The sequence below is a fragment of the Hipposideros armiger genome, unplaced genomic scaffold (genome assembly GCF_001890085.2).
Source record: "Hipposideros armiger isolate ML-2016 unplaced genomic scaffold, ASM189008v1 scaffold_21, whole genome shotgun sequence".
Taxonomy (NCBI): domain Eukaryota; kingdom Metazoa; phylum Chordata; class Mammalia; order Chiroptera; family Hipposideridae; genus Hipposideros; species Hipposideros armiger.
Window position 1 is genome coordinate 1647522 of NW_017731371.1, and position 11427 is coordinate 1658948.

At 41.2% G+C, this 11427-nt stretch overlaps 1 protein-coding gene across 9 annotated transcripts in view; it reads left to right on the top strand.

The window, feature by feature from the left end:
• Positions 1–8958: 8958 nt before the first annotated feature.
• CSNK1G3 (casein kinase 1 gamma 3) overlaps positions 8959–11427 on the top strand; it is a 113023-nt gene continuing 110554 nt past the window's right edge. For 4 of the 9 annotated variants that reach the window (XM_019635385.1, XM_019635388.1, XM_019635387.1 and 1 more), the window contains exon 1: positions 8959–9324. The gene's annotated coding sequence lies outside the window, so the exon portion shown is untranslated. The remainder of the gene's footprint in view (positions 9325–11427) is intronic. The other 5 variants (XM_019635386.1, XM_019635389.1, XM_019635391.1 and 2 more) reach the window with 3 other exon arrangements.

Consider the following 11427-nt stretch of genomic DNA (forward strand, 5'->3'; position numbering starts at 1 on the left):
GAGTAGTAGCACTGCAGTCGTAAGTAATCCCTCAGTCTGATTGTATGTGCCAGGGTCTCCTATTCACCTCTTCTGCTACACCATAAAAAGTAGCATAAATACATAGATTCTGGAGTCAGACATATCTGTATTCAAACCCTAACTTTGCCATTTACTAGCTGAGTGGCCTGAACACTTTGCTTAAACTCTCTCTGAGTCTTCCTTTCTTCAACTAAGAAAATGAAAAAAAAAAAAAATGATACCTACCTAGGATCATTTTTAAAAGGTGTTTTCTAGAAAGTACCTGACATCCTTTATTTAGGCACTCAATAGTTGTTAGTTTCATTCTATTCCATTTACTATTATATTATGGAAGGCTTGTAGGCAATACTAATGAAATCATTCTCAGAGTGACATTGCTAAGTATTGGGTCCTTATCTCAGCAACCAAGATTAGGCTCTACCCCTTTTTTAAAAAGCTCAAGCTCTTCTATTTGACTTGGTACCTGCCATAAGCAGAATAATAATCCCCCCAAAGATGTCCACACCCTAATCCTCAGAACCTCTTACTATGTATCTTATATAGCAAAAAGGGCTTCGAATTAAGATTGAGGATTTTGAGACAGGGGTTTATCCTGGATTATCTCCAGTAGACTCAATACAATCACAGGAGTTCGTGTGTAAATGAAAGTGGACCGCAGGCGGGTGAGAGCCAAGAGGAAATGTGGAAAAACAGAAGCAGAAATCAGCATGTGACGCTGACTTTGAAGGTGGAAAGGGGCCACGAGACAGGGGATGCAGGAAGCCTCTGGAATATGGAAACACAAGGAAATGAATTCTCCCCTAAAGCTTCCAGAAGGAACACAGCCCTGCCAAGGCCGAGATTTTATCTCAATGAGAACCATTTTGGACTTCTGACTTCCAGGCCTGGAAGATAACAAGTTTGTGTTGTTTTAAGCCACCACATTTGTAGTAGCTTATTACAGCAGCAATAGCAAACTAATATTGTGCGTTTGCTGCTTGTCTTTCTTTCAAAGACTGTTATGTGCAAAGTATGGGGGCTAAAGGAACTCGTTGCAACTGAGTTAAGCTTGTTTCTGGGGTTTTTCAGTAGACTAAGAAATATCTACATAAAATACCTGTGAGTTCATGATGATATTTCCAATTCTAATTCAAGATTATAGATCATTTAGTCTTTTTCCCCCCACCTATATCAATATCAGGGATGACAGAATTAGAACATGCCATAATTACTAATTTTGCTTTATCCCGTATTGCACATATAACAGTCTCGGAAAAACAACATCAACACTACCACACTACCACTAAACAACATGATTATTAAAAAGTAAAAACAAACAAACAAAAAATTTGCAATTGTTTTGTTCGCGGGATATATCCTGTCAGGACTATACAGTCAAATTACTATATTTTAAAATCACTTGGAATTGCAGTCTTTTAAAAAATCATTTTACATGTGCAGGATAAACACATCCTCAATTTACCAATCATCGTCTCCATATCTGCTAGGTAATTATTTTTATACTTTGGACAATGTTTAAGTCTATTGAGTTTAATAATAATAATAATTAATATTTATTATAACAATCACATACAATTGGGCTTTCTGATATCTGGAAATGAATTCTAAAGCCGGCATCTATTTTCTTGTTTGCAGCCTGATCAGGACTCAGTAACCTGTTCAGCAACACTGATAGATTTCCAGTGAGATGCTAATGTCTGTTTTAAAGGCATTAAAGGAAGTGATAAAGGCATGAGGAGGAAGTGGGGGACTGCAGCTTTGGTTTGTAGCCCAAACTAGGTTCTCTTTAATAGTCCCAGACCAGGACAAAATTGCTTAGGCAGCTTGCAAACACAAGTGCTACCCCATCGCTAAGTACTCAAATAGCTATAGTAACTTTAGAATACAGAATTTATTCCATTGTAAAGAGACCAAGCTGATTTCTCTTTGCTGACGTGAGTCATTACGATTAGAAGAGCACAGGCGATATATAGAAAGGAAGTGAGATACAGGACAATATTGGCTTGTATTACCACAAATATAAATTGACAAACATACACTAATCTGTATCAGAGTTAACAGTTCTAGAAAGCAGCAAGTACTGGCAATTGGTTGAGGTTTCTTCTCAGTTATATCAGGTCACCCAAGTTGGCAGAACACAAAGCATTAAGTCACAGTCCAAAGTGTTAGGTCTGCAACTGGCAGGGTTTCAGCTAGAAGCCGAGGTAGGGCTGCCTGGCGACTGAGGGCAGCTGCATTGAAATACAAAGCTTTGGCAGGGTGTGGCCAGCTTTGTCAATTAGGAGAATAGAAGCCTGAAGCCAGGGAGCCTCACAACAACAGGGAGACAGAGATTATATTAGAGTGAAGCCAAAGAAGTGAAGCAGGACTGAACTACAGCTTGGAATTCAAGCGCTTACGTGGACCCAGAGCCAGGCCACACAAGAGAGGATACAAGTAGGAGAGATAGCAGTGAGTTGAACCAAAAGCCAGGAGTGAAAACGATCAGGATTCTTCAATTGCAAACAATAGAAATTTACTCTGGGTAAGGCAAGCAAAACAGAACTGAGGAAAAGGCAATTGGTGGGGGTGGGGGTAGGGGTAGAGGTAGGGGCTCACAGAATTGACAGGAAGCTGGAGGGTTCTGGTTTGGGTAGAATCCAAAACGCTCCATATGCTGGGAAGTAGGATCGTCGTCACCATCCTGTGGCAGAACTTGTGGTCAGGGTGCTGCTCTTGGGGTGGAAGGCCATTCATACTGTTTTTAGAGTGCATGTCCCTCTGCTCAAGATTTAAATCTATGGAGAGAGCATCCATTTGGCATTGTATATGCCATGTGTTCCCCACTACTCCTCCCCCATCTCCTACCTCACTTACAGGAAGGCAGAGTCCCTGGTCACAGAATACAGTGAGATGGTGAAAATTCATCAAATGGGAATCTGGGTGCTATTAGGGAAAGGTAAATAGATGCTACCTACATAGCCAATACACCACAATATTCAAATATGCGAAATCAAGAAAAATAGGGCTTGGAGCAAATTTAAATAATATTTTGCCTCTGGACCACAAATCCAGCTCTACAAATCTTGGACTTTCAAAGCTAAGGAAAAGCTTGGGACCTAATATTTTCAACTTTTGATTATCATTCATGTTGGACTAGAAAATGCAGGTTCCTAGAGGTCATGTGGTGGCTAACAATGAACATATATTTAGTGCTCACTGTATGCCAGACACTGCGGTAAGTACATTAAAGATATATCATCGCATTTAATCTTCCTGACATTGATATGATGAAGGTATCACTGATTCATTTTACAGCCAACTGAGATACAGACTACTTAAATTGTGCAAGGACGGAAAACAGAAGGAAACTGAGGAGTGGTATAATCCTAATTATAGGAAAACTATTGGGTTTTCGGAAAAGTCATGACATATTTTTTTCTATGTTTTTGTTGCAAAAATGTGTCATGACTTTTCCGACAACCCAATAGAATGAGAATTAAATGGAAGTGAGGGTTCTAAGGTCTTCTCCTGCATCAATTTTAACTTCTGTTGACCTTGTGATCTTCTTCAGTCAGGTGTGGCATCAATAGCATAATAGGAACAGGTGGGAGAACGAAGACACACCAGGAATTTAGCAGTACTGGTTGCCGAAGACAGGGATGAAGTTAAGACCAAGCATGACCAAGTATGACAAAGACTAAAGAAACATAATTAGACACAGATGCTGACCCAAACAAGGTAGCCCTCTGTTCATTGTCCAAAGGACACAATTCAGACATGGCTTAGACAAATTTGGGAATGTGGGCCTATTCCACCAATGTGGGATATAGTAATCCAGTAAGCCTAGTCAGTAGCCTGGGGTCTAGTCAGAAATTGGGACCAGTGAACAATTTTGTAAACCAAACTTCTTACTTCTCCATGTTGAATGGGGTTTTGGGAAAGGCTAGTGTCCATTAGTAAAGGAAACTGAAGGAGAAGTCCAGTGCTGTAGACTGGGATAACAGAGATAACAGGGGAGTGGCATGTCTACAATCTAATCCAGAGCTCTTACTTGGCACTCTTCATACTTGTCAGAGGATTGCAGGATTCCTATGGGTGGGAGTCTATGAGGCGCACAGTCTTGATCAGATTTGGCTCATGAGCTGGGATGAGCTCCTGAGGTAGGTATTGGGAAATACAACTATAGGAGCAAAAGAAGACCAGGGGAGGGAAAATGGAGCAGGGACCAAGCATTATGACCATCTCTAAACCTTAGATCCATTTATTACCCAGAATTGAAGCTGCTCTTGAAACCATTACTATATATATATATATATATATATATATATATATATATATATATATTACAGCTTTAGTTAACACTTGCATTTATTACAAAATAGCATCCTTTGGGTAGCCAAACTTGCTTAACAGCTGCCAAAATTCAGGCCTGCTAATGGAAATAAAACAAAAATTAAATTGCCTAGCTAGAGACTTAGCCACTCTTTTTGGCAAGACAATTTTACACTTTTCATTGTGTTTATAGCTTTTCTCTACAGACAATTTTCTTTATGGAAATTATTTTTCTTAAGAATGTATTCTTTTCCTCTATGAGACTTTAATATTATGTTGACCACAGTTGTCTTTCCTTCTTGATATCCTGTCTAACCTTTACCTGCTCTTCTATTTACAAATGATATACTCTCTACAGAGAAAGTATTCCTTTGAAGAGTGCTATGGACTGAATTGTGTCCCCCAAATTCATATGATGACATCCTAACCCCTAATGTGATGCTATTTAGAGATGAGGCCTTTTGGATTTAAGTGGGTTTAGATGAGGTGATGAGGATGAGGCCTTCATGATGAAATTAGTGCCCTTTAAAGAAGAGAAAGAGGGAGAGAGAGATTGCATGCATTGAGTCAAGGCCATATGAGCACACAGTAAGAAGGCAGCTGGCCATTTGAAAGCCAGGAAGTGAAGTCTCACGGAAACTGACCATACTAGCACCCTGATCTCAGACTTCCAGCCTCCGGAACTATGAGAAAACAAATTTCTGTTGTTTAAGCCAGTCTATGAGATGTTGTTATGTCAGCCCAAGCTAAGACAAAGAGTCTTAAAGATGTGATTTTATTAAACATTACTCAAGATTATTAATATTAAATATAATAAAGCTTCTCAGAAAAGTTTTGTGATTCTTGTACTTCCATTTTTTTTTCCATCTATAAAATACTTAAAATCATCTTTCCAGAAATGTATAAACCAGTGTCTTGACTCTTTAGCTCTATTCATGTAACAATGTAGAGGAAAGGTTGCTAAGTGACAGCTTCCCGAAAACCTGATGTAGCTGCATTTTGATTGGCTTTCTCCCAGAATCCTTCCTTTCCCTTCCCTTGACTGCTGACTTCACTGGGGAAGAGGTTATTTTCCTGGTCTTAGTAAAATACGTTGTTCTGGTCCCCTGGCTCTGGATGGATGCTGTCACAATGTCTCAGTTTGTATTCTTCCTGTTCTACCTGACCATTTACTTTTTCTTAATTAACATCTTTGCTCCAGGTAGTTTACTTTAAGGATAATATTGAAAAAGAAAGAGTTTGGTAATGCCTCAGGCCTTACCCTATACCAACTAGAAAATCACCACACTAGGTTTATCGTTACAGTTAAACACAAAATATTTGGAAGAAGAAAATGTTTACCTTTTTTATTTTGAAAAGTTTTTGCACATACCATATTTCCCCATCTATAAGACACACCCTTTTTCGAAAAATTTGGGGTCTAAAAACTGGGTGCGTCTTATACAGTGGTTGTATGAGCACAAAAACAAACCACAGTATAAGACACACCCAGTTTTTAGACGCCAAATTTTTCGAAAAAGGGTGCGTCTTATACATGGGGAAATACGGTACCTTAATCTCATAATTTTGCATTTTATATTTAACGACTTATCACTTATCATATCATCTTGGGCAAGTCAATTAACCTCCTTGAGACCATCATTCCTCAGATGAAAAATAGTAATAGCTGCTCTATTACTTCACAGGGTGTTGTTATGATCAGATGGAATAACAGAAACCAGAGTGTATACAAATGTTTGTTACCTTGTTAGTTGGGAAACATCTACCTGTATTTAACTTAGCCGGATTGGCCACATAGTAGATACACTGCACCAAAGTAGAGTGCTAGATTAATCTTTGGAGTTTATTTGTATTTGGGGGGTATTTCTTGATCAATTTGTACAAAGCAAGTTTGGTTTAGGAAAGTATTTTCATAGTATGAACAAGGGATAGGGTGAGAAAATGATTATAGCACAAATGTATGTGTTCGTACTCTCATAATCTTCAATGGTACATTGGAAACTTGCACTTACCATATTCCTCTTTTAACAAATGCGTTCTTTTCATGTCCTGTAAGTGCTTTGTGTGAGAGAGAAAGGTAGGATATTTTGTGGAAAGTAAAGCTGGCCATTTCCCCTTTTCTGTAAAGCAGTAAGACTTCAAGCGAGAGAAAGAAGGGGATAGTTTTCCTGCTTACAACTCTAATTGAAGGTCTTCCTTTGCTCTCTCCACTTTGTGTGTGTGTGCATGCGTGTTGATGAGGCTGGGCAGCCAAGGTGAGTGTGCAGAGCAGTGAGAAGAGAAATAGTAACAGAAGTAAAGAATCAAAAGATGTAAGGGAGATATGGGAACACCTACACTACCTCAGATGTGAAATCGAAGGCACCCAGAAATTTTGCTTTCTTTTTTTCTCCCCTCAAATTCCCACTTGATAAATTCTGTGTTTTCCTAAGAAATTCATGATAGAGCCTTACACTGAAATCATTTTGAAGTAACTTTCCCCCCTCATTTTAGTAGAAATATATGGGGAAAGCTTGTTGCTCTTTATGCTTTTTTTTATTTTTTTAGTAGTAATCATTACAGTTGTTGCATACCTAAATGGTAGAACAAATATTTACTTGTATCTATATAAATTCAACAGAATGAAGTTCCGGGTAATAAAAAATGTGACACTGCTTTGGAAAACATGAAAAATATTAATAGAATATAAATATCTGAAGAGTGGCAGAGCTAGGAAACGTGGGGTGACACAAAAGCTTAACAGTAATTGGTAAATAATAAAGCAGATGAAAAATTAGGATCTGTCTGCTTATGTTGAGACATGCTACAAAACAAAGTTTTGGTTGAAATGACTTGTAGTTTGGTTTTCCTTCATTGAGGTATGCTATTTTGATATTGCCAATTTTTTCTTACAAGTTAATAGAATGGTATGAAAATTTCATTGGCTTCTTACCTAGGTTACTTGCCAATTTTAATCTAGAGGCGTTTCCAGGACAAATTTTAACAAAAAAAAAATCTTTACTAAAGTGTTTAAAAATGTAAACATTTATTCCAAACCATATCTAATTTAAAAGTGTGATTTGATCATATATTTATATACGTGTATTTCTTAAACATTTATCAGAACTTTGAAGGGTGCGTTAGGTGTTCTTGATCTAAACTGAGTTTTTTGAGGCAAACAGTATAACATGGTTTGTTGGTTGTTGATGGCAATATTTCAAGTTCCTTGTACTGCAGATATTTCTTCTCCATTTAGTGAGACAAGGTTAACTTTGTTGTATAGGATTGGATCCTGGGATAGATCAACACTTTGGGATGTCATTTGATTAGGTAAATTATTCCCAAGTCTGAGCATGCCTAAATCTTATTTGCTTTAGAGTCGCTAACATAATGATGGTGGTGTGATAAACACAGCAGTGCTTTTATTATCACTACTCTTCTAAGACTGGTGATACCAATCATTTCTTAACCTCCAGTTTGGGAAAGAGTATGAGTGGTAAACAAGGCACTGTTGTACTACAAAAACAAAACCAGCTTCTTTCCATACTCACCACCCCTCTGAAGTTACACATGAACCCTATTAACAGTCTGGTAAGGCAGGGAGGGAAAAAGATAAATCCTCAATTATTTTAAAGGATATTTGTTTCTGTTTCATTGGAGACTCTTAACGTGTGTGTGTGTGTGAGAGAGAGAGAGACAGTCAAGTTTCTTGATTGAGTGTATCATAAATATATAAAAGGTTTGATAAATAAATCTTTAAACATAACACCAGGCTATGGTTTTTCTTCATGCACACCTTAATGCCTGACTTTTGAACGCACTTTAGGCATAATATTAATAACAATTTTTAAAAAATTAAAGTTTCAGAGTCCTCTACAATGTCTTTATGGTGGATTGATGTCTACAGAGGTTTCCAAAGTGATGTATCTTCATCCCAGTTAACCAACTGCAAGGGAGAGGAAGAATGTAATTTTCTGCCTTTCCTCCGTGGTCAGAAAACATCGGTTCCAGTTTGTGTTCTACAACCTGATGACTTGGGTGATGTTTTGTCTCTTCGAACTCCAGGAGGTGCATTTGGAAATCTGAGATAATAGCTACATTATATAGCTCAGAGGGATTACCTGAACTCACAGATGGAACCGCCGAACCCTTAATATAGCACTGGCTAAAATTCTTTGGCACTTGGAGGGCTGTGGGGGCACACTCGGAAAGCCTCGGCACCCAGACTGGGCACAGTGGCGCCCTTCGCTTCTTTTCTTAAGCCGCGGAATTTTTAGTAGCTTTCTTAAACCATGGGAGCGTTTTCCTCCAGTTCTCTCCACAGACCTCGCCAAGTCTCTCCTCCCAAGGCCTCACTCAGAGAACCATAACCGTACCCACATTTACCCCACATTCTCCCTCGCGAACCACCCGTAAGGAGGCAGGGAGGAAAGAATGGCTTGGTCTTTATAGGCCTTGCCAGCCAATGAGCGTGCTGCCTTTCTTCCGGTCGGCGAGCCGACCAATCCGAGTAAGTTGGTGTAATCTTCGGCTTCACTCGGCTCTTTTCGCTGATGCGGGCAGCGTGGGGGCCGCCGCCGCTAGCGAGACGCTTTCCTTTTTTATTTTTTTTCCATGTGTTCACTTCCGGGTCCGGCGCCGATCCGGATGCTCGAGGCAGTAGGATGTTTGACCTCCGGATAAGCGAGGCGCCGCTGTGCATTCATTCCCGGCTGCATCGGTGGCGACAGCAGCGGCCCTGGAGGCGATTCTTCGGCCAGAGGCGGCGGTAGGAGGCACCGGCAGCAGTGCAGGGACGAGTCCGAGCCGAGCTGCGTTACCTCCCTCGCTCGTTCCTTCCCCCTACCTCGCTCGCTCCCTCCCTGCGTGGCTCGCTTTCCTTCTCCGGCCGCCGGCGGGTGTGATGTGCCGCCGCCGCTGCCTCCGCCGCCGCTGACTGACCGAGCGGGGGGCGCCGCCCGCGCCGGGGACCGGGACCAACCCCGCTGCTCGCGGCCGCGCCTCTGAGAGGTAAAGCCCCCTCCGCTTTGGCGCCCGGTCGGCTCCGGCCCGGCGGCAGCCTTCGGGTGGCCGCGGCTCCCTCCTTCCCGGGTGGGGCTCGGTGGGCTGGGGTCCGGGGCTGAGCGGGGTGGGATGCGGCGGGGGCGGCCCCGCGGGCGGGGGCCTCGGGGGAGAGTGGGCGAGGACCCGGGCTGATGGCGCGGCAGCGCGGGCGGGAGGGGGCCGCGGCCGGGGGTGAGGCTCGCCGAGGGCTCGGTGGGCAGGGAGGGGGCCGCGGGCGGCGGGCCGGGCTGGCTGCAGAAGTTGCCCGAGTGGTGCCGCGCGAGTGGGGACGGGAGGGAGGTGGGCGAGCTGGGGAAAGGCTGGGGCTTCTTTGGGGAGGGGTTTTGAAGTCGGGGGTGCAGTCCCCAGCGCTCCTCGTTAGTGTCCAGACAATTACCTTCAGAGTGGGGGTTTCGGGCAGGAGGGAGGACGGTATTGGACTTCTGGAAGGAGGTGTCAGGGGCCAGCATTCATTTCAGGGGTAAACTTCCCGCTGGGGTGTTTGTTTTAAGGCGGGGGGCGGGGATTTACCTATTTGACAGAGCTTCTGACTTAGCTCAAAACTTAACCGAGGCATTAGTAGAGGGAACAAAAATTACTCTGATGGTTACGGTTAGGGTGCTGGTTTGTTTGTTTATCCCACATGCAGGGGAAGTGACATACAGAAGCGTCGGTTCTGTTGGTCCACAGCCCCCACATTTCTTTTCTGCGCGGTGGTGATGGAGATGTGTGTGTTCCCGTGGGGTGGGGGAAGTTAGGCCTGTGCTATGATCATTCCAGTTCTCCCAGGGAAGGAGGAAAAGTTAATGGGTGGGAGAGCGTGTCTGTGTGGGAGATGGCTACTGTTGCTACACTGTGTGAATTAGTTTTAACTCTGTTGTAATGAGTACCAAGGCTGGTCAGTAATTGACCCCGTTTTAACCTCTTGTTTTTAGAACAGCGACTTGAATTGGAAAATTAAAAACCTTCTGATTTTTAATAAGTTAAGAAAAGAAGTCAATATTTATTTCTTTTACTTTTGCAGTGACTTCTTGTGGTATGAATGACATCTGCCCACAGATAGTAAAAGATATTGAACTATATATAAGTTTAATATTTTTAAAATTAAAACTAATGTTTAAAGCCATGTATATATTTTTGAAGAACGTTTGCTTTCCCTATAAATAAATAAATTGTGGATGAAAACAATCACAAAAATTATAATAAGAATGATTTAGAATTAAAAAGATGTAAGGCCAGTTTAAGAAAACATTTTCCATCAAAAATCAGATCGGGTTTGTGACATTCTTCATAGCTTTTTGGGGGGAAAGAGGGGTGGAGGGATGTGCTTAGTGTATTTTATAATTATTCCCAAACTGCTTCAACTGTATTCTGAGTTAAGATAAATTATCTTCATATTTTGTATATGTTAGCATTTATAGTTGCACAAAAGATGAAAACTATATTTATGGGCATTGGGAGAAAGACATCAGCTAACTTGTATGGCTTTGACATAGATTCTTAGCAGAGTGTATAGACACTTTTGCTTTCAGGGACCTTGCATTTCTGGATATGCCTCAGGTATAAGTAGTTCTTATTAGAATGGGGGACAGGAAGATTAATTTTAATATTGATATGTATGAGACTTTTGGGGGCATCTTGGAAAATGATTATCTTTGTTGATGATTTATTGTGCTCATTGACCTCTTCTGTATTCGACTTAAAAATTAATGCATTATGTAATTATTGACATTTTCATCATTATATTTGCAAGCATTAGCTATCAACAAAACCTTCAACATATGAAAGTCATTTATTCCTTCAAATAAAAGGACTGGGATTAGAATCAAGGATAATTTAATTCAACTCGGGCCCTTACTATGTGCAAGAGACCTTTACTTTGTGGTAGGGATGGAAGAGTGGATAGAATATGAAGATGAGTGAGACCCAGTAGCTACCTTCTAGGAAAAAGCAGACTTGCACAGAAATAATTGCAACATAAGACTCCTTGTGGGCTTTATTAGATGCATGGAAGTGTGCTTTTTGTGTGTGTGTGTGTGTGTGTGTGTGTGTGTGTGTGTGAGAGAGAGA